The sequence below is a fragment of the Mobula birostris genome, chromosome 3, assembly GCF_030028105.1.
Source record: "Mobula birostris isolate sMobBir1 chromosome 3, sMobBir1.hap1, whole genome shotgun sequence".
In the NCBI taxonomy this organism is placed as follows: domain Eukaryota; kingdom Metazoa; phylum Chordata; class Chondrichthyes; order Myliobatiformes; family Myliobatidae; genus Mobula; species Mobula birostris.
Window position 1 is genome coordinate 193,732,485 of NC_092372.1, and position 22,487 is coordinate 193,754,971.

Below are 22,487 nucleotides of genomic sequence, written 5' to 3' on the forward strand. Positions count from 1 at the left end.
TGGCCAATTAAGGCAACAATCCACACATTTTGTTTTTAAGATGTAGGAGCTGGTGGTGTAATGGCATCAGCACTGGACTTCAAGGCAGATGGTCGTGAGTTCAAACCCAGCTGGGTCCCAACCTGGGCAGCAACGGTATCTGTGCGGAAGAAAGGCCTGACAATCTGCCTCCATATCTTGCCATGAAAACCCTATGGTCCATGAGGTCATGAAGAGCCAGACTCGACTGAACAACAACAAGGAGGAAGGCGGAGACAACCTACGTGATCACAGGCAGGTTGGTGCTGTCTGTGTGGAGTTTGCAGAAGGTCAGAATTGAATTCATGTCTCCCGCCCAGTGAGGCAACAACTCTACTACTACACTATTCGGCCATTCCAGTGGTACAAGAGGTAGAAAAGAATTGTCTGAAAGGTCTGCTGCAAAAATTAACTATAGAATCAAGGAAATCTCTTTAAGGGAAATGTCCAATAAGTCTCCTTGCCCCCCTTTCAGCTATTTACCCAATTTCCTGTCAATAGCTGTTCTTTGAACCAGTTTGCAACACCCTCCCATCCGTTATATTCCAAAGCACTTCAGCATGTGCAAAATAGAAAATTTCTCACCTCCTACTTGATTTTTCTGCTAGTCACCTCAATTATTCTTGCTCTGTCAAAGTACCCATGTTACTGGGTTTTTGTTGTACTTTTAGACGCTGAGTTCCATCTTAGGCATGACAAGTGATGTTATAATAAAATGATTTGGATGCCTGAAACTTGATCTAATTTTCAATCCAAATAGTGTTTGGAAATTACTATGTTAACAATGATTTGTCCCACAATAGGGCCACCCTCACGGTGGAGGAGCAACATCTTGTATTCCATGTGGGTAGCCTCCAACCCTGATAGCATGAATATCAATTTCTTCTTCTAGTAAAAAAAATACCTCCACTCCCCTCTTCTTCTATTTCCCACTCTGGTTCCTTAGCTCTTCTCACCTGCCCATCACCTCCCCCGGTGTCCCTCTTTTTTTGCTTTCTCCTGTGGTTCACTCTCATTAACAAATTTGTTTCTCTCCAGCTCTTTTCCTTTCCTATCCAGCTGGCTTCACCTATCACTTTCTATCTATCCGTTGTCCACTCCTCCCACCTGTTTACTCTGGCATCTTCCCTTTTCCTTTCCAGTCCTGATGAAGGGTCTCAGCCCGAAACGATTGTCTATTCATTTCCATAGATGCTGTCTGACCTGCTGAGTTCCTCCAGCATTTTGTGTGTGTTGCTCTGAAAAATCTCTTCTATTTATAATTTCAAATGAAATATTATATTTTAAAAGTTGACCAATATCATACTTTAAAAAAATAAACACTCAGCTAGTTCATATGTTACTAATGTAGAATCTTCAGGGTATTTCACCAAGGAATTAGTTTGCACACATCTGAAATTCTCATTTGCTCTAGATTCTCCTTGGTTCCTTTGAAGAAAGCAGCTTGTATGATGGAATAAATACTGAATCACTGAGCATACATAGTTTAAAATTACTACCAAAATTTTAAATTTTTTGTACACAGAAATTCCTGAGCTAGTGTGTTTTCTAGGTATTACAGCAAATGCAGGTCATTTTTCTGTTATTATTATTGGAAATTCCAGACTATGCATCTCTCAGGGCTTCAAACATGCCTCTAAGCAAAACAACAACTAAAGATTGTGCCCTTTTATTTCTTTGAGTTTATGTTCATGTGAGCAAAAGTTTATCCCATTCTCAAAGGTTTTTCCAACAATTTAGAAGCTCCGAGAATGTCTTTTTCCCCCAAAAGCAATGTGGGCTATCAAAGGAACTCGCCAAACTGTTATTAACTAGCTTTTCTTCACCGTATTTCTACATTTACTAAATGGGGTTTTGACCTACTTTTGCTTAGGGTAGTGCAATTTTAAAAGTTTGCTAATATTCCTTTTTTGAAGTTTGGTTTTTGGATTTAGCCGTTTGTCATCATGTCCTCTAATTCCTCCTTGCTCTCCACCAACCTGCTCAAAGTGCTTCTCGATTTCCAGCTTGATTGTAAATAATTTTTCAAATCAACAGGGATTTAGTGTATTTAGTTGAGTAAACATTTATTTCATTGCAGGGGTGCTCTTTCCATCTTGATGCTTAGTGTAATCTATTATAAAATAAAATGTTAAATATTCACTTTCCTACCAGTTCTCTCCCCTATAGTCTGTAATAAACTTTTTTAGCCTTGTTCTGTGTTTTGTCTTTGTGCTAAAATATTGAACAATTTTTTTTTTCCTGGGGCTTCACAATTTGCTCCCTAATTGTCCCTGTCACAGGGGAGACCTCCAGCAACTATTGGCCCCTCATTTGCATTAGTCTTTCAGATTTAGATGAAGACTTTTTCGTGTTTGTGGGCAGATGATACATTCCCTGTCAGAAGTGTGCATTTTGATGGTCCTTCACAGAAATGGAGGACACAGGAGAAGAGGTTTGAGAGGGTAATAAATCAGCCTGGATGTAATAGTGGAACAAACTCAATGAGCTGAATGGCCCAATTCTATTCCCATGTCAAAATGCATGGCTATGCACTTTGGTAGTAGAAATAAATATGTAGACTATTTTCTAAACGGGGAGAAAATCTAGGAATCTGAGATGCAGAGGGACTTGGGAGTGTTTGAACTTGTAGGTTGAGTCGGTGGTGAGGAAGGCAAATGCCATGTTAGCATTCATTTCAAGCGGTTGAGAATACAAGAGCAAGGATGTGATGCTGAGGCTTTATAAGGCACTGGTGAGGCCTCACCTTGAGTATTGTGAACAGTTTTGGGCCCCTCATCTTAGAAAAGATGTGCTGGCATTGGAAAGGGTCCAGAGGAGGTTCACAAGGATGTTGATGGCTCTGGGTCTGTACTTGCTGGAATTCAGAAGGATGAAGGGGGATCTCATTGAATGTTGAAAGGCCTAGACAGTAGATGTGGAAAAGATGTTTCTCATGGTGGGGGAGTCTAGGACAGGAGGGCACAGCCTCAGGATAGAGGGGCACCCTTTCAAAACAGAGATGCGGAGAAATGTCTTTAGCCAAAAGGTGGTGAATTTGTGGAATTTGTTGCCACATGCAGCTGTGGAGGCCGGATTGTTGGGTATATTTAAGGCAGAGATTGATAGGTTCTTGATTGGACATGGCATCAAAGGTTACGGGGAGAAGGCCAGGAACTGGGGTTGAGGAGGAGATAGAAAAAAGGATCAGCCATGATTGAATGGTGGAGCAGACTCGATGGGTTAGATGGCCCAATTCTGCTCCTATGTCTTATGGTCTAAATAGTCTTCTGTGCTTCAGGTGCTTTGAACCAAGTCAATAATGCGGCTTGATCTCTAGATCGTGATGTTCAAAATAAAACTTTTATGGTCAGTGAATGCTGGACTTGTGCAAAACTTTGCAGTTGTGAGACATCCTGTTACTTTTATCATGCTGATGTTCAATCAACTAAGTTATCTCAGCAGGTTACAGAACTCTGAAGTCTGCACTCAGTTCTCTCACTAATCCCAATGCAAGGATTAATTTTCAACTGAAGCGGCTTTTGTTTTTTGATTTATTATTAACTTTCTCCCAGCCGCTTGTTTTTTTTTGGGGGGGGGGAGGTATCTTGCAGGTACTTAAGAAGTGCACTTAAAGACAGCAAGTGTATAGAACTGGCAGGTTGGCTTATTGTGCTCTGCTGTTGAATTTGAATTTCATCTATTAGCCTCACTTTTAAGAACTATTGGATTTTCAGATTAACTAACCATTATCATCACTGCAGGAAGTTAATTTTAGTATTTAAAGCAAGTACATTTAAACGTGGTAATTAATTCACTTCAAATTAACCCAGTGAGGGAAGAGAAGGAACAGCTCAATCTCTTTTTTTCTGTAGGCAATTCAAAAATCTTAATGTCAATTTAAAGACAATTCCACCTTTGCTTTTTTTTTTGCTAATCCAATCTTTCCCAATTTGATTAATTCATCTACTATCATCTGTCCTTCCATATCATCTTTTACCATCCTTCATTTTGGTTATACAGTAGCCCTGTTCCAGTCATCTGGGTAAGCCTAGGGTACCTGTTGGCTTCTGTGCTGTTTCCCTATCACACTTCCAATCATCTAGTACCAAAACACGATCGCTAAAAGGTGTAATGAGAAGTCCACCGGAACATGGGTGGGTCCAGTACAACCCCAGCTAAGTACAAGATTTCCTCTACAGCAATAGAAGCTGTAGATTAAACGGTGCTATTTTAAATGTAGAAGGAATATTGATAAATTTTTTAACTACAAGAATGATGAAAACCAGTATAATCCAAATTATTGTAGTATGAGGAGTTTTGAAGATGGAGACCAAGTTTATGGAGATTTTCAAAAACACTTTAATCCTTGGCTCTATATGGAAAAAAATCGAAGAGGATAACATTCAAAGTTGCTATTGCCAAGCCTTTATGCAGCATAGTTAAACATCCTCTGAAGATTTGTGTTTAATTCAGGACTTTACTCTTCGAGAGGTTACTTCTTCAGCAGTTTGATCGGGGCGTGACTGCACAAGTGCGTGGACGTCAGCCAGTGAGAACAGCAAGAAGAGTTTAAAAGGAGACGGTTATTTCTTCAGCAGTTTGATTGGGGCACGACTGCACAAGCATGTGGACGTCAGCCAGTGAGAACAGCGAGAGGAGTGTAAAAGGAGACAGCTTTATAGAGTGGGTGTCAGAGGAGCGAGCGACAGAGTAGAGGGAGACAGTATGAAGGCTTTGGCTCAATGGGGTTTTGGCGATAAAGGGTCGAGGTGAGGTAGGTTATCTGTGTGGAATACAGACGGGAAGTATGTGTGTGAGGCCGGTGTTCTGTGCTTGGTGTGAGACATGAGAAGTCCTGGAGACTCCCAGCCTCCCGGACAGCCACATCTGCGCCAGATGCGTCGAGCTGCAGCTCCCTAGGGACCACGTTAGGGAACTGGAGATGCAGCTTGATGACCTTCGTCTGGTCAAGGAAAGTGAGGAGGTGATAGATAGGAGCTATAGGCAGGTAGTCACACCTGGGGCCTTGGGAGACATAAGTGGGTAACAGTCAGGAGAGGGAAGGGCAGGAGTCAGAGGCTAGAGAGCACCCCTGTGGCTGTACCCCTTGACAATAAGTACTTCTGCTTGAGTACTGTCGGGGAGGGAAGCAACAGTGGCCACGCCTCTGGCACAGAGTCTGGCCCTGTGGCTCAGAAAGGTAGGGAAAGGAAGAGGATGGCAGCAGTGATAGGAGACTCTACAGTTAGGGGGTCAGACAGGCGATTCCGTGGACGCAGGAAAGAAGCACGGATGGTAGTTTGCCTTCCAGGTGCCAGGGTCCAGGACGTTTCTGATCGTGTTCAAGACATCCTGAAGTGGGAAGGAGAACAGCCAGAGGTCGTGGTACATATTGGTACCAATGACATAGACAGGAAAAGGGAGGAGGTCCTGAAAGCAGACCACAGGGAGTTAGGAAGGAAGTTGAGAAGCAGGACCACAAAGGTAGTCATCTCAGGATTACTGCCCATGCCACGCAACAGTGAGTATAGGAATAAATTGAGGTGGAGGATAAATGCATGACTGAGGGATTGGAGCAGGGGGCAGGGATTCAGATTTCTGGATCATTGGGACGTCTTTTGGGGCAGGAGTGACCTGTACAAAAAGGACGGGTTGACTTGAATCCCAGGGGGACCAATATGCTTGCGGGGAGGTTTGCTGAGGCTATTGAGGAGAGTCTAAACTAGGATTGCTGGGGGCGGGGGGGGGGGGTGGGAACCAAACTGAAGAGATGGAGGAAAAGGTGGTTGGCTCACAAATAGAGAAAGCTTGGAGATAATGCGAGAGGGAGGATAGACAGGTGACAGAGAAGGGACGCGCTCAGACCGATGGTTTGAGATGTGTCTATTTTAATGCAAGAAGTACTGTATTGTGAACAAAGCGGATGAACTTAGAGAATGGATCTGTACTTGGAGCTATGATGTTGTGGCCATTACAGAGATTTAGATGGCTCAGGGGCAGGAATGGTTACTTCGAGCGCCAGACTTTAGATGTTTCAGAAAGGACTGGGAGGGAGGCAAAAGAGGTGGGGGCGTGGCACTGTTGATCAGAGATAGTGTCACAGCTGCAGAAAAAGAGGAAGTCATGGAGGGATTGTCTACGGAGTCTCTGTGATTGGAAGTTAGAAACAGAAAGGGGTCAATAACTCTACTGGGTGTTTTTTATAGACCCCAATAGTAACAGGGACATCGAGGAGCAGATAGGGAGACAGATTCTGCAAAGATGTAATAATAACAGGGTTGTCGTGTTGTGAGATTTTAATTTCCCAAATATTGATTGGCAGGTCCCTAGAGCGAGGGACTTAGATGGGGTGGAATTTGTTAGGTGTGTTCAAGAAGGTTTCTTGACACAATACAAGGGGTGATTGATAAGTTCGTGGCCTAAGGTAGAAGGAGCCAATTTTAGAAACCCTAGCACATTTATTTTTCAACATAGTCCCCTCCCACATTTACACATAGTCCAGCGGTCGTGGAGCATACGGATCTTGGGCCTCCAGAAAGTGTCCACAGTAGGGGTGATTGATAAGTTCGTGGCCTAAGGTAGAAGGAGATGAGATATACAGCTCTCGTTACATGCACATGCAGTTCAACTTTGAGTGATTATGCAGAAAGTTTGAAGTTAATAACGCATCAGGGTGATTAATAAGTTTGTAAGGTAGAAGGAGATGAATTATTAACTTCAAATTATAGACCATGTCTTACTTCAGTGGTTGGTAAATTGATGGAGAAGATCCTGAGAGGCAGGATTTATGAACATTTGGAGAGGCATAATATGATTAGGAATAATCGACATGGCTTTGTGAAAGGCGGGTCAGGCTTTAGGAGCCTGATTGAATTTTTGAGGATGTGACTAAATCCTTTGAAGGTAGAGCAGTAGATGTAGTGTATATGGATTTCAGCATTTGACAAGGTACCCCATGCAAGGCTTATTGAGAAAGTAAGGAGGCATGGGATCCAAGAGGACATTGTTTTGTGGATCCAGAACTGGCTTGCCCGCAGAAGGCAAAGAGTGGTTGTAGATGGGTCATATTCTGCATGCAGGTTGGTCACCAGTGGTGTGCCTCAGGGATCTGTTCTGGGACCCTTACTATTCGTGATTTTTATAAATGACCTGAATTATGAAGTGGAGGGATGGGTTAGTAAGTTTGTTGATGACACAAAGGTTGGCGGTGTTGTGGATAGTTTGGAGGGCTGTCAGAGGTTACAGCGGGACAATGATAGGATGCAAAACTGGGCTGAGAAGTGGCAGATGGAATTCAACCCAGATAAGTGTGAAGTGGTTCATTTTGGTAGGTCAAATATGATGGCAGAATATAGTGGTAATGGTAAGACCCTTGGCAGTGTGGAGGATCAGAGGGATCTTGGGGTCCGAGTCCATAGGACAATCAAAGCTGCTGCACAGGTTGACTCTGTGGTTAAGAAAGCATAAGGTGCATTGGCCTTCATCAATCATGGGATTGTGTTTAGGAGCCGAGAGGTAATGTTGCAGCTATATAGGGCCCTGGTCAGACCCCACTTGGAGTACTGTGCTCAGTTCTGGTTGCCTCCCTACAGGAAGGATGTGGAAACCATAGAAGGGGTGCAGAAGAAATTTACAAGGATGTTGCCTGGATTGGGGAGCATGCCTTATGAGAATAGGTTGAGTGAATTCGGCCTTTTTTCCCTTGGAGCAACAGAGGATGAAAGGTGACCTGATAGAGGTGTATAAGATGATGAGAGGCATCGATCATGTGGATAATCAGAGGCTTTTTCCAAGGGGTGAAATGGCTAGAACGAGAGGGCACAGTTTTAAGGTGCTTGGAAGTAGGTACAGAGGAGATGTCAGGGTTAAGTTTTTTTTTTTTTTTTTTACACGCAGGAAGTGGTGAGTACGTGGAATGGGTTGCCAGCGACAGTGGTGGAGGCGGATACAATAGGGTCTTTTAAGAGACTTCTGGACAGGTGCATGGAGCTCAGAAAAATAGAGGGCTGTGGGTAACCCTAGGTATTAAGGTAAGGACATGTTGGGCTGGCTGGTGGCGCAATGACATTGGCGCCGGGCTCGGGAGCGGAGGTTCCCAGATTCGAAACTAATTGGGTCTGCCCCGAGCACGCTTTCCATCTGTGCTGAGTTGAGTGTCGAGACCGCAACTCGGCCTCATAAAACAAAGGGAAAATACTGCGAAAATGTCTGTGTGAGGAGTGGTGTGCCACACAGTCTCTCTCTCTCTCACTCTGCGCCTTGGAAAATAAGAAGCCATGAAAAATCCATCATCATGGACGCACGCACAGACCCCGCAGGCACACGCCAAAAAAAAAGTAAGGACATGTTCGTCACAGCTTTGTGGGCCAAAGGGCCTGTATTGTGCTGTAGGTTTTCTACGTTTCTAGAAGAGTAGTTGTTTGGAGAGCTCTGCTCAGAGAAACAAAGGAAGCAGATATGTTAGCAACACTTTCAGTACGCTGGGTGTGTTAGATATGTTAGCAACATAAGAACGTAACAAATAGGATCAGGAGTAGGCCATCTGGACCATCGAGCCTGCTCGGCCATTCAATAAGACCATGGCTGATCTGACCATGGATTTATCTCCACCTGCCTGCCTTTTCCCCATAACCTTTAATTGTCCTACTATGCAAAAATCTATCCAAACTTGTCTTAAATATATTTACTGAGGTAACCTCCACTGCTTCATTGGGCAGAGAATTCCACAGATTCACCACTCTCTGGGAAAAGCAGTTCCTCCTCATCCGTGTCCTAAATTTACTCCCCCGAATCTTGAGGCTATGTCCCTCAGTTCTAATCTCACCTACCTGAGGAAACAACTTTCCTGCCTTTATCTTATCTCAGAGATGAACCACAATGATACCAGGTATGTGGAGCCTCGGTTCCATATGAGATGCTGTAGATATTCTCTCTAGTGTAGACAAGGCCAGGACTTTCAATGGTGATCTTCAAGATTATGCAAGGTTCTGACGTGAGGAAGATGGCAAATTACTAAACAGGAGCCCAGAGTTGAGGGGAATGATAAAAGATTCAAAAGCAACATAAGAAAAACTTTATTCAATGAATTGCTTAAAAGCACTGGTTACACTATGGTTCAATAGTAAATTTTAAACAGGGAATTGGATAGGTTTTCAAAAGGGAAATAAATTTGGGCTAAGCAGCAATGGCAGTGACCAGGTGTCTATCAAAGAGCTCACAGAAGTACAATGATCTGTACGGATCTTACATTGAGAAACGAGGGTTGATGAGGTCAATGTATTTGGTGTTGTTGACAGGGTTCAGCAAGGCTCTTAATGAGTTCTAATTTGGCAGGCTGGTCAAATAAGCAAAAACCCAATGGACTGCAACAAATTGGATTCAAACTTAGCTGACTGACAAAAGAAAAGTTTATGACTGGATAGCTGCACCATTGGAGTTCCATTGGGGGTCAGTATTTAATGCTTTTCTCTTTGTTGTGCGGTTGTTTAAACTTGCATGTACAGTGCTGTGCAAAAGTCTGAGGCACATATTTATAGCGAGGGTGTCTAAGACTTGCACAGTACTGTAGTAATTTTATGTATTGCTCTGTACTGCTGCCACAAAAGGTAACTTTCATGACCTACGTGAGTGATGTTAAACCTGATTCTGACATGAGTCTCTATTGTGGACTGAGAGTGGGAAGGGGACAGGGAGAGGAGAATCATGGTTGGGAAAAGGGGAAAGGAGAGGGAAGCACTAGAAAGATACTCTGTAATGATCAAACAACCAATTGTTTGGAATCAAATAACCTTGCTGGGTGTGTCTGCGCCCGCACTCCTCCTCTGCCATCTGTCCCACATACCTCCTGCGGCACTCCACCCTTGCCATGCCCATCATTCTTTGCGCCTGCCGGATTTACAAATTCACTCTCCGCTCCACATTCACATATTCAGTACTGTGCAAGAACCTTGGGCACCCTAGCTATATGAGCCCAAGACACTTGCACAGTACTGTAGGCAGCACAATACAAGTAGTCAGCAAATGAAAAATTGGCCATGTGGTTGAGGTTAATGAGGACACCTTTAGGTTGTAGGTGGTCTGGTCATTTGGGTAAAAGGATGACAAATGAAATTTAATCGATATCAGTGTGCATTTGGGGAGGTGCAACAAGGTGAAGGAACACTCAGTGAATGGGAAGGTACTGATTGTTGTGGAGATTCAAAGGGACAGATGTTTAAAAGTAGCTGGACCAACAGTTAAGGTGGATGAAATGGCAATTTGGAACCTTTCCTTTATTAGCCAAGATACCGTCTATACTCAGTGGCTAAGTTACTAGGTACAGGAGATACTGTACCTAATAAAGTGCCCACTGCATGTACTTCAATATGTTCACACGTCTTCTGCTGCTATAGCCTATCCACTTCAAGGTTCAATGTGTTGCGCCTCTGGAGTTTACTATTGTATTTTTAGTTATTGCATGGTTATTTAAGTTGCAGTTGCCCTCCTGTCAGCTTGCTGGCCATTGTTCTCTGAGTCTTCTCATTATCAAGCTGTTTTTGCCCTCAGAGCTGCCACACTCTGAATGTGTTTTTTTTTGTTTTTCATACCATTTTCTGTAAACTCTAGGGACAGATGTGCATGATAATCCCAGCAGAGCAGCAGTTTCTGACATACTCATACCACCCTGTCTAGTTCACGGGCTTTCAGCGTTCTTCCGGCTGCTCAGTCAAATCAGGAGCAAGAGAGGAGGCGAGTCACAGGTTGAGGAGAGAGATTTTAAAGGGAGCAAACACGAGGAATTCTGCAAATGCTGGAATTTCAAGCAACACACATATAAGTTGCTGGTGAACGCAGCAGGCCAGGCAGCATCTCTAGGAAGAGGTACAGTCGACGTTTCGGGCCAAGACCCTTCGTCAGGACTAACTGAAAGAAGAGCTAGTAAGAGATTTGAAAGTGGGAGGGGGAGGGGGAGATCCAAAATGATAGGAGAAGACAGGAGGGGGAGGGTTGGAGCCAAGAGCTGGACAGTTGATTAGCAAAAGGGGATATGAGAGGATCATGGGATGGGAGGCCTAGGGAGAAAGAAAGGGGGAGGGTTGAAGCCCAGAGGATGGGCAAGGAGCTTTACTTGCTTTCAATGTTTTCCAGCAGCCCAATCAAATTGTGCTTCATTAGCAAGGGCAAATGAAAATAAGGCAGGCTGGCCATTGTTGGAGTGAACCAGTGTTACAGTGGGGATGCTTTGGCTCAACTGGCTTGGGCAAGGTAAGTATCTGATAAGCTGCTGCTGCTTCATCTGTTGGTGCATAGTTAGAGTGGTGAGAATAGCTCCAGGGGCTGTGTGAGATGTGGTAATTCCGGGAAACTTCCAGCCTCCCAGAGAGTTGCAGCCAAACGTCTTGGTACATATTTGCACCGATGACATAGGTAGGAAAAGGGACGAGGTCCTGAAAGGAGAATTGAGGAAGCTAGATAGAAAGCTGAACAGCAGGACCTCCAGGGTAGTAATCTCTGGATTGCTGCCTGTATCATTTGCCAGTTCAGCTAATATTAGGATGATTTGGCAGATGAATGCACAGCTGAAGAATTGGTGTCGAGGGCAGGGCTTCAGATTTCTGGATCATTGGGATCTCTTCTGGGTTAAGAATGGCACTATACTAAAGAAATGGGTTACACTTGAACCTGAGGGGGACCAATATCATTGCGGGCAGATTTGCCAGATTTGTAAACAGGGAACAAAGTCAAAAATGGTGATGAATACACAACTGAAGGTGCTATATTTGAATGCTCGCAGTATATGGATTAAGCTAGATGATCTTGTAGCGCAGTTAGAGATTGGCAGGAATGACGTTGTGGGATTCACTGAATTGTAACTAAAAGATTAAAGTTGGGAGCTTGGCATCCAAAAATACAAATTGTATTGAAAGGACAGGCAGGTAGGCAGAGAGGGTGGTTTGGCTCTCTTAGTAAAAAAAAAAGTCAAATTCATAGGAAGAGACGACATTGACTCAGAAGATACAGAATCTTTGGGTATAGTTAAGAAACTGCAGGGTAACGATGGGAGTTTATGTACAAGCCTCCAAACAGTAGCTAGGATGTGGGCTACAAATTACAATGGGAGATAGAAAACCCATGTCAAAAAGGGGAATGCTGTGAGTCATGTGTAATTTCAATATGCAGGTAGGGTGGGAAAATCAGGTTGGTGCTGAATCGCAAGAGAGAATTTGTAGAACATCTACAAGATGGGTTTTTAGAGTATCTCATGGTTCAGCCCACTAGGAGATCAGCTATTCGGGATTAGGTGGTGAGTAATGAACCGAATTTGATTAGGAAGCTTTAGGTAAAGGAACCCTTAGGAGGCAGTGATCATGATATGATAGTTTAAGAGGGAAAAGTTAAAGTCAGGTGTATCAGTATTACAGTGGAGTAAAGGGAATTGCAGAGGCATGAGAGGAGAGCTGGCCAAAGCTGACTGGAAGGGGATACTAGCAGGAATGACAGCAGAAAAGCAATGGCTGGAGTTTCTGGGAGAAATATTGAAGGCACAGGATAGATGCATCCCAAAGAAGTAGTGGTATTCTAAAGGCAGGTGGATGTCAAGGGAAGTAAAAGCCAACATAAAAGCAAAAGAAAGGGCATTTAATAGAGCAAAAATTAGTGATTGGGAAACTTAAAAACTAAAAGAAAGCAACTAAAAAAGTCCGCAGAATGGCTTAGACAGATGAGGAGAATGGACAGATGGGATGAAGTTTCAGGAATGGTATGGTCAGGCACTTTGGTAGAAGGAATAAAAGGGTAGACTGTTTTCTAAAAGGGGAGAAAATTCAAAAATCTGAGGTACGAAAGGACTTGGGAGCCCTGAACCTGAATTTCCTAAAAGTTAACTTGAAGGTTGAGTCAGTGCGAGGAGGGAAAATACAATGTTAGTATTCATCTTGAGAGGACTAGAGTATAAAGGCAAGGATGTAATACTGAGGCTTTATAAAGCACTGGTGTGGCCTCACTTGGAGTATCGTGAGAAGCTTTGGGCCCCTTAGCCAACTAAAAAAACATGTGCTATCATTGCAGAGGGTTCACAGAAAGTTCACAATGATTCTGGGAATGAAAGTGTTAATATGAGGAGTGTTTGATGGCTTGGAGCCTGTACATACTGGAATTTAGAAGAATGAGGGGGAATCTCACTAAAACCAATCAAATGCTGAAAGGCCCAGATAAGGTGGAATGTGGTCAAGACGTTTTCTATAGTAGGGGAGTTTAGGACCAGAAGGCACAGCCTCAGAATAGGGGGACATCTATTTAGAATGGAGATGACGAGGAATTTCTTTAGTCAGAGGGCACTGAATCTGTGGAATTGATGGAGACCAGGTCATTGGGTGTATTTAAGGCAGAGTTTGATATGTTCTTGATTAGTCAGTGTGTGAAAGATTACAGGGAAAAGACATGAGAATTGGGTTAAAGGGGAAATGGATCAGCCATGATGAAATGGTGGAACAGACTCGATAGCCTGAATGGCCTAATTCTCCTCCTATTTCTTATGATTTAGTGTCAACAATCATTCCATGGTCAAACTCACTTAAATCATTATTTCTACCTCATACTGATGTTTCACCTGAACAACACCTGAACCTTTTGACCATTTCTGCATGTTTTAATGCATGGAGTTGCTACCACGTGATTGGCTGATTGGATATTTGCATTAATGTGTAGGTGTACCTAATAAAGTGGCCACAGTGTGGAACGATTTACAGCAACGGCATGCATACATACAGAGTTCATGTGAATGTGACATCCTGGCTACTGCATTATTGGAAAGATGTGATTGCACTGACAGGATGAACGTGAGCTTTACAAGTACATGGCCATGTGAAGATGGAGTAATGAGGCTAGGACTGTTGGCTTTGGACAAGAGAAAGATGAAAGTGCATGAAATAAACAGTAAGGGCTTATTTTCCTTCACAGATGAGTCAAAATATGAGGCAAAGAAGAATCAATGGGAACCTTGTTTTCAACAAAATGGTGGTGGGTTCTGATACTTCCATGGTCCATCAGGCTATGGGACTGGTGCTGGAAGGTGGGGTCAGACTGGGTAGATTGGTCTTTAAATTCTGGAATTAACATGTTGCAAATTTTCTATGACTAAATAGGATTTAGACCATAACTGTGCATGCAAAATTTAAAGGTAAAGGTTTAAATCCTATAATATGAGACGACAAGAACTACAAAGGCATTTTTTTTCCTTTTTCACCCCCCCAAACACATTGTACACGACAGGCTTGGCATTTAACTCCTACATATAAAATAGATTCAGATCTGGGGAATAATAAGGCTAGCCTGAGACCACATTGATTTATTTAGTGATACAGTGCAGAGTAGCCCTTCCAGTCCTCAGCAATCCCAATTATCCCTAATCGAATCACGGGACAATTTGCAATGACCAGTTAACCTATCCAGTAAATCTTTGGACTGTTGGAGCAAAGCAGAAACTCCGGGGGAAATCTACACATTCCCTGGGATGGACGTACAGAGACTCCTTACAGAACAGCACTGGAATTGAACTCCAAATTCTGCAATGCCCCAAACTATAATGCCATCACACTGATCCCTAAGTTACTGTGGCACCCACATTTTTCAAGAAAAATAATGATTTTTCAGTTTCTTCCCCCCATGATAAAGGTTGAGGGTGATTGCCACTAGTCTAGACCCTTGAATATGATTCATATTAACTAGGTCTCAGAAGGGTTTTAATAATGAGAACATGCTGGACCAGTGTCAACCAGAACAATACACACAAAATGCTGGAGGAACTCAGCAGGCCAGGCAGGATCTATGGAAAAAAGTACAGTTGATATTTTGGGTTGAAACCTCAACTGTACTCTTTTCCATTGATGCTGCCTGGTCTGCTGAGTTCCTCCAGCATTTTGTGTGTGGTGCTTGGATTTCCAGCATATGCAGACTTTCTCTTGTTTGTCAATGTAGACCAGACAGCTTGTTGTCAATTGCAAGATTATTCCTTAAGATTACTTGGAAAGATCTAATAGATTAATATTTGGAAAGGACTAATTTGTCCTGGGACAGTCAACGTAGGCTTGAGAGGGTGTGGTTTTCACTCTTCTGTTATAGGTAATATTAAGAAATGCAGCTGGAATGTACTTGACTAGTCAACATTCAATTCATGCAAAGCAATTGCTGATTGTTTCAAAAAAAATCAGTAAATAACGCACATGTAATTTGGGACTTTCCAGGACACAGATTGAGATAAGTAACATTATGACTGATTTCAACAAGAAAGAAAAAGAACAGGCAGTTCTCAAAACACCCAGCAATTTGAGGAGCATCTGAATGAGAGGGATTACTGTCTGATCTAGATCTCTCATCGGAAAACCTTTTCTGCTTTCAGCCTGTGTAGCAGATCTGGAATATTTGTCACACTAATCAGATAATATTCTGTTTTATAAAGACAGGAGCAGGTGGTGAATGATGCACCAAGATGCCCTCAAAGAGATATTGTCATAGAGTCAAACAGCAGAGAAACAGGAATGCCGGTACGACTCATCCAGCCCATACCAACCAAGGTGCCACATAAACTAGTTCCACATGACCACAATAGTCTTCCTATCCATGGACTTATCCAAATGCCAATAGACAAGAGGTGCAGGCGTAGGCCATTTGGCCCTTCGAGCCAGCACCGCCATTCACTGTGATTATGGCTGATCATCCACAATCAGTACCCCGTTCCTGCCTTCTCCCCATACCCCTTGACTCCACTATCTTTAAGAGCTCTATCTAAATCTTTCTTGAAAGCATCCAGAGAATTGGCCTCCGCTGCCTTCCGAGGCAGGGCATTCCACAGATCCACAACTCTGGGTGAAAAATTTTTTCCTCAACTCCGTTCTAAATGGCCTACCCCTTATTCTTAAACTGTAGCCTCTGGTTCTAGACTCCCCCAACATCGGGAACATCTTTCCTGCCTCTAGCGTGTCCAATCCCTTAATAATTTTATATGTTTCAATCAGATACCCTCTCAACCTTCTAAATTCCAGTGTATACAAGCCCAGTCACTCCAATCTTCCAAAATATGACAGTCCCGCCATCCCGGGAATTAACCTCGTGAACCTACGCTGCATTCCCTCAATAGCAAGGATGTCCTTCCTCAAATTTGGAGACCAAAACTGCACACTATACTCTAGGTGTGGTCTCACCAGGGCCCTGTACAACTGCAGAAGGACCTCTTTGCGCCTATACTCAACTCCCCTTGTTATGAAGGCCAACATGCCATTAGTTTTCTTCACTGCCTGCTGTACCTGCATGCTTACTTTCAGTGACTGATGAACAAGAACACCTAGATCTTGTTGTACTTCCCCTTTTCCTGACTTGACACTACTCAGATAGTAATCTGCCTTCCTGTTCTTCCTACCAAAGTGGATAACCTCACATTTATCCACATTAAACTGCATCTGCCCACTCACCCAGCCTGTCCAAGTCACCCTGCATTCTCATAACATCCTCCTCACATTTCACACTGCCACCCAGCTTTGTGTCATCTGCAAATTTGCTAATGTTACTTTTAATCCCTTCATCTAAATCACTACTGTATATTGTAAATAGCTGCAGTCCCAGCACCGAGCCTTGCCACTAGCCACTGCCTACCATTCTGAAAGGGACCCGTTAATCCCTACTCTTTGTTTCCTGTCTGCCAACCAATTTTCTATCCATGTCAGTACCCTACCCACAATACCATGTGCTCCAATTTTGCCCACTAATCTCCTATGTGAGACTTTGTCAAAGGCTTTCTGAAAGTCCAGGTATACTACATCCACTGGCTCTCCCTTGTCCATTTTCATAGTTACATCCTCAAAAAATTCCAGAAGATTAGTCAAGAATGATTTGCCCTTCGTAAATCCATGCTGACTCGGACCGATCCTGTTACTGCTATCCAAATGTGCCACTATTTCATCTTTTATAATTGACTCCAGCATTTTCCCCACCACTGATGTCAGGCTAACTGGTCTATAATTCCCTGTTTTCTCTCTCCCTCCATTCTTAAAAAGAGGGTTAACATTAGCTACCCTCCAATCCACAGGAACTGATCCTGAATCTATAGAACATTGGAAAATGATTACCAATGCGTCCACGATTTCTAGAGCCACCTCCTTAAGTACTCTGGGATGCAGACCATCAGGCCCTGGGGATTTATCAGCTTTCAGTCCCATCAGCCTATCCAACACCATTTTCTGCCTAATGTGAATTTCCTTCAGTTCCTCCGTTACCCTAGGTCCTCCGGCCACTATTACATCTGGGGGATTGTTTGTGTCTTCCCTAGTGAAGACAGATCCAAAGCATCTGTTCAACTCGTCTGCCATTTCTTTGTTCCCCATAATAAATTCACCCATTTCTGTCTTCAGGGGCCCAGCTTTGGTCTAAACTAAATTTTTCCTCTTCACATACCTAAAGAAGCTTTTACTATCTTCCTTCATATTCTTGGCTAGCTTACCTTCGTACCTCATCTTTTCTCCCCGTATTGCCTTTTTAGTTATCTTGTGTTGCTCTTTAAAATTTCCCTCTTCTCTGGCTTCCCACTCAGCTTTGCTACGTTATACTTCTTCTCTTTTATTTTTGTACTGTCCTTGACTTCCCTTGTCAGCCACGGTCACCCCTTACTCCCCTTAGGATCTTTCTTCCTCTTTGGAATGAATTGATCCTGCACCTTCTGTATTATTCCCAGAAATACCTGCTATTGCTGTTCCACTGTCATCCCTGCTAAGGTATCTTTCCAGTCAACTTTGGCCATCTCCTCCCTTGTGGCTCCATAGTTCCCTTTGTTCAACTGTAATACTGATGCTTCTGATTTTCCCTTCTCCCTCTCAAATTGTAGATTAAAACTCATCATATTATGGTCACTACCTCCTAATGGCTCCCTTACCTCGAGTTCCCTTATCAAATCTGGTTCATTCCACAACACTAGATCCAGAATTGCCTTCTCCCTGGTAGGCTCCAGTACAAGTTGCTCTAAGAATCCATCTCGGAGGCATTCCACAAACTCCCTTTCTTGGGGTGCAGTACCAACCTGATTTTCCCAATCTACCCACATGTTGAAATCCCCCATAACAACTGTAGTATTACCTTTGCGACATACCAATTTTAACTCAATTCAACTTGCACCCTATATCCAGGCTACTGTTTGGGGGCCTGTAGATAACTCCCATTAGGGTCTTTTTGCCCTTACAATTTCTCAGTTCTATCCATACTGACTCTACGTTTCCCGATTCTATGTCACCCCTCGCAAGGGACTGAATTTCATTCCTCACCAACAGAGCCACCCACCCCCTCTGCCCACCTGTCTGTCCTTTCGATAGGATGTATACCTTGAATATTCATTTCCCAGCCCTGGTCCTCTTGCAGCCACGTCTGTTATTCCGACAACATCATATTTGCCAATTTTCAACTGAGCCTTAAGCTCATCCACTTTATTTCTTATACTTTGTACATTCATATATAATACTTTTAATCCATTACTCCCCTCACCTTTCACATCGATTCCTATTTCACTTGACCATACTCTCTGATCCCTTCCTGAGCTTTCTGCCCCGTTAATTCTGTTGTCTTTCTTAACTTTTGTTATTCTCTTTCCCTTTAACTCCATCTTTATATTTCCATTTCATCTCCTCTTAAATATTTTTTATTTATGTCTTTTAAAAGCTACCACAACTACTTTACTTACGCGCACATGCTCAACAGATCAAGCAGTACTTATGGAAATGAATAGACAGTTGACATTTCGGGCCCAGCCTCTTCATCGGTCCTGATGAAGGGTTTCAGTCCGAAAAGTTGACTTGGATGAAATAGTACACCCACATTATTGCTCGTGATCTTGGCAGCAGACTTTGTGGAGGAGGGCGATGCTATCATCATTTCCTAGAGGTGTTGCTGCATTCTGCCCGATCAGTCAAGTGCATAAAAACCGCCGTGTATCAGTGTCCCACTACACGATACCTGACCGAGCGAACTGTTGTTTCCCAGATGTTATTGATCTACTCGAGTGCTGTTCTGGCAGCACTCTTTCAGTGTATGGGGAGTATTGAATTACGTTTCTAACGTGCCTGATGCACAAGGGGTCAGAAATGAGCCGGAGTACTCAACCTGCTCTTGTATTCATTGTCAAGTTCCACTACATAGAAGCTATCATACTAGTGAATCTCTCAAACCCCTTCACGCACTGATCTTTTACTTACCCATTCAATTGTCAAATTGGTTCTCATTGAAAATCTGTTTGGGTACTGTCACGGCACTCTGTAATATACCTCAGCTTATACTAACCTTTTCTAGGTTTGGGATTGTAGCCTCTTGCAACCCAGTAACAGCATTAGGCAAGTTGATTTTTAAATCTTACCTCCACTCTTTAGGATTTTGAAACATCTGTAGGATTGCCATCAACATCTCACATGTCAGTGAGCATTTTGGTTACCTATTCAAACACCTTCTCTGACAGCTGCTTATCCTTCCTGTAGTAACATGAACAAACTGTTAACAAGACCCCACATTTCAGAAGGACCAATATCCTGTTCTGACCAAGGTTCATTTTCCCTCTCTTCAGTCACGTAGCCCTAGATCCCGTTCACAAAGTAGAGAATTGCTGGTGCAAAAACAGATCCTTGCTGAATATTTCAGCAGTCTGTGTTTATCTGAGCTCTTGCTCATCTTCCTAAGTATTTTCTTACCGTCTATGAATCATAATACCAGGATCCCTCAAAGTCATCTGTTGCACAAGCAGACAGATGAGATTGGCATCACGTTTGACACAGGTATGGTAGGCCAAAGAGCCTGTTCCTGTGCTATGCCATGTCATGTCAATAATATTGTCTAGTTCCCATAACCTTCTACATCAGGCCATCGTCCCAACCTATTGCTTTTTATTTCTTTAAATGAGCAGCCTCTTTTTTGCAATCACTGTCTCACCACTCCAAGTCTGCCCTCCATGGTGTGTTAGAATATATAGACCAACTTATCTGCAAAAATGATTTTCTTCAGCATCATTTATGCCTAAGATATTGCCCACTATAAGACCACTTCTTCTGTCACCATGGTCATTGGGGAGTTCAAGAGGTATACAGGCCATCACCAGTTTATAAACGCCATACATACCACTGACTTCTCATCATATTATTAAAATCAAAAGTCTGAAGCACACACACATTTTCCTACAAACAACAGAATTAGTTTCCTCTCTCACTTCACTTTCAGCAATTGTTCTTTCTAAACAACCATATGTGCTTTGGATGTTATTCAGTACCACTGTAGAGGTATGGTTACAATGGCAAATACATTTGTGTATTTTCAGATTTAAGGACAAAATTATCCATTTGTCCCTCCCCACCAGCCTCCCTCCTGGCACTTAGCCCCACAAGCAGCCAAAGTGCTACACCTGCCCATTCACCTCCACCTTCACCTACACCTGCCCATTCACCTCCAGATCTGCTGGGGTCGTCTTTTGTGTCTGCTGCTTCCAACGTGGCCTCCTCTACAGTGGTGAGACCCATCATAAACTGGGGGGCTGCTTCACCCAGCACCTCTGCACCATCCGCCACAAGCAGAACTAACTGGTGGCCAAATGCTTTAATTCCCATTCTGACAAGTCTGCCTTTGGCCTCCCCTTGTGCCACAATGAGGCCACCCTCAAGGTGGAGCAGCAACACCTTATATTCCATCTGGGTAGCCTCCAAGCCGACTGCATGAATATCAATTTCTCCTTCCACAAAAATAAATTCCCTCCTTCCCTTTTTCCAATGGTTCACTCTCTTCTCCTATCAGATTCCTTCCTCTGCAATCCTTTACGTTTCCTACCCACCTGGCTTCACTTTTGAGCTATGCTCCTCCCCCCACTCCTCTTTATTCTGCATCTTCCCCTTTCTTTCCCAGTTCTAAAGAAGGGTTTGGCCTGAAACGATGACTGTTTATTCATTTCTATAGATGCTCATCCAGCATTTTGTGTGTATTGCTTTGGATTCACAAACCTGTTCACACTTGGGATAAAAGTTCATTCCCAAGTGACCCAAGCAACACTGTAATTGTCTCCCTGTACAAGAACAGAGGGGAGAAATCGGATTGCTCAAACCGCAGAGGTTTTACCCTGCTGCCCACTCCCGGGATGATCCTCGCCGGAATTCTCTTGGCAGAATCATCCCTAGCATTGCCAAAGGCAACCTCACAGAGGGTCAGTACGGGGATTCAGAGCAAACAGAGGCACATCCGACAGGATTTTCAACTTGCACCAGATACAGGAGAAGAGTTGTGAATAGAACATGGGACTGCATGTGGCATTCATTGACTTGATCAAGGCCTTTGATATAATCGGTCACAATGGTCTCTGGAAGATTCTGTCAAAGCTCACCTGTCCCTCAAAATTCCTCACCATCTCACAGCAGCTCCACGAAGGCCAAAGCGGCCAGGTTAAACATAACAGCAACATGTCTCACCCATTCCCCATCAGTACCAGTGTGAAACAAGGCTGTGTTTTGGCACCAACGCTCTGCCATCTTTTTCAGCATGATGCTATGGGAAGCGAAAGAGACCACCTCAGAAAGCGTCTAATTGGTTCCACACTGAATTCAGTTCCATGGTTTCGGGTTAATGGTCAGTCTGAAAAGAAACAATGATCCTCCACAGGAAGCCCGCTCATGGTGTTTACAACCCACCTTGGATTACCATTGACAATCACCCTCTCACCACGATTGAGCAGTTCACCTACCTGTGCGGTGTCATCTCTAACGACATTACGGTAGCAAGGGGTGTTGACAATTGACTCGCCAGAGCCAGCAGTGCCTTTGAGTGCTTCCAGAAATGTGTGTGGAAGAACCACCAGCTGAGTTTGTCCACAAAAATCCAGTCATACAGGGCTGCCATCATCACAACACGGCTCCGAAGCCTGGGTCTTGCACTGCAAGTAAATCCGTGTGCTCGAGTGCTTCCACCAGCACTACCTCTGCTCCATCGTGGGTATCAGCTGGTAGGGTCATGTCTCCAATAGCAAGACCCTGGAGATGTCTCAACTTGCCCAAGCAGCTCTGCTGGTCGGCCACATGCCTCGCATGGACAACTCCAGGCTACCGAAAGCAGTACTCTCCAGAGAACTCTCTCAGGACAGAGAGAGAGATCCTGGTGCCCAGCACAAGAGGTACAAGCAGCTCTCTCAAGCAAATATTGAGGCCAACGAGTGACAGCGGCCGGCTTGTGACAGAGACCACTGGAGAACGCTGATCCACGGCGCAGCCAAGGACTTTGAGGAATCCGGAAGAGTGACTGCTGAAAAGAGGAGATTCAGGAAGGATCCTACTACCCAAGCGCCTGCATCCGCGCCGTTCCCGTATCCCTCCTGCTCCCGATCCAGGATTAACCTCTACAGTCACCAACAATCGTGCCGTCGCTCCTGAAGACTCTTCTTCCCTCCTGATCTTCACAAGCGAAGAACCAGCCATCATCATCATACAGTATAGGGTTAATGACAATTAAACTTG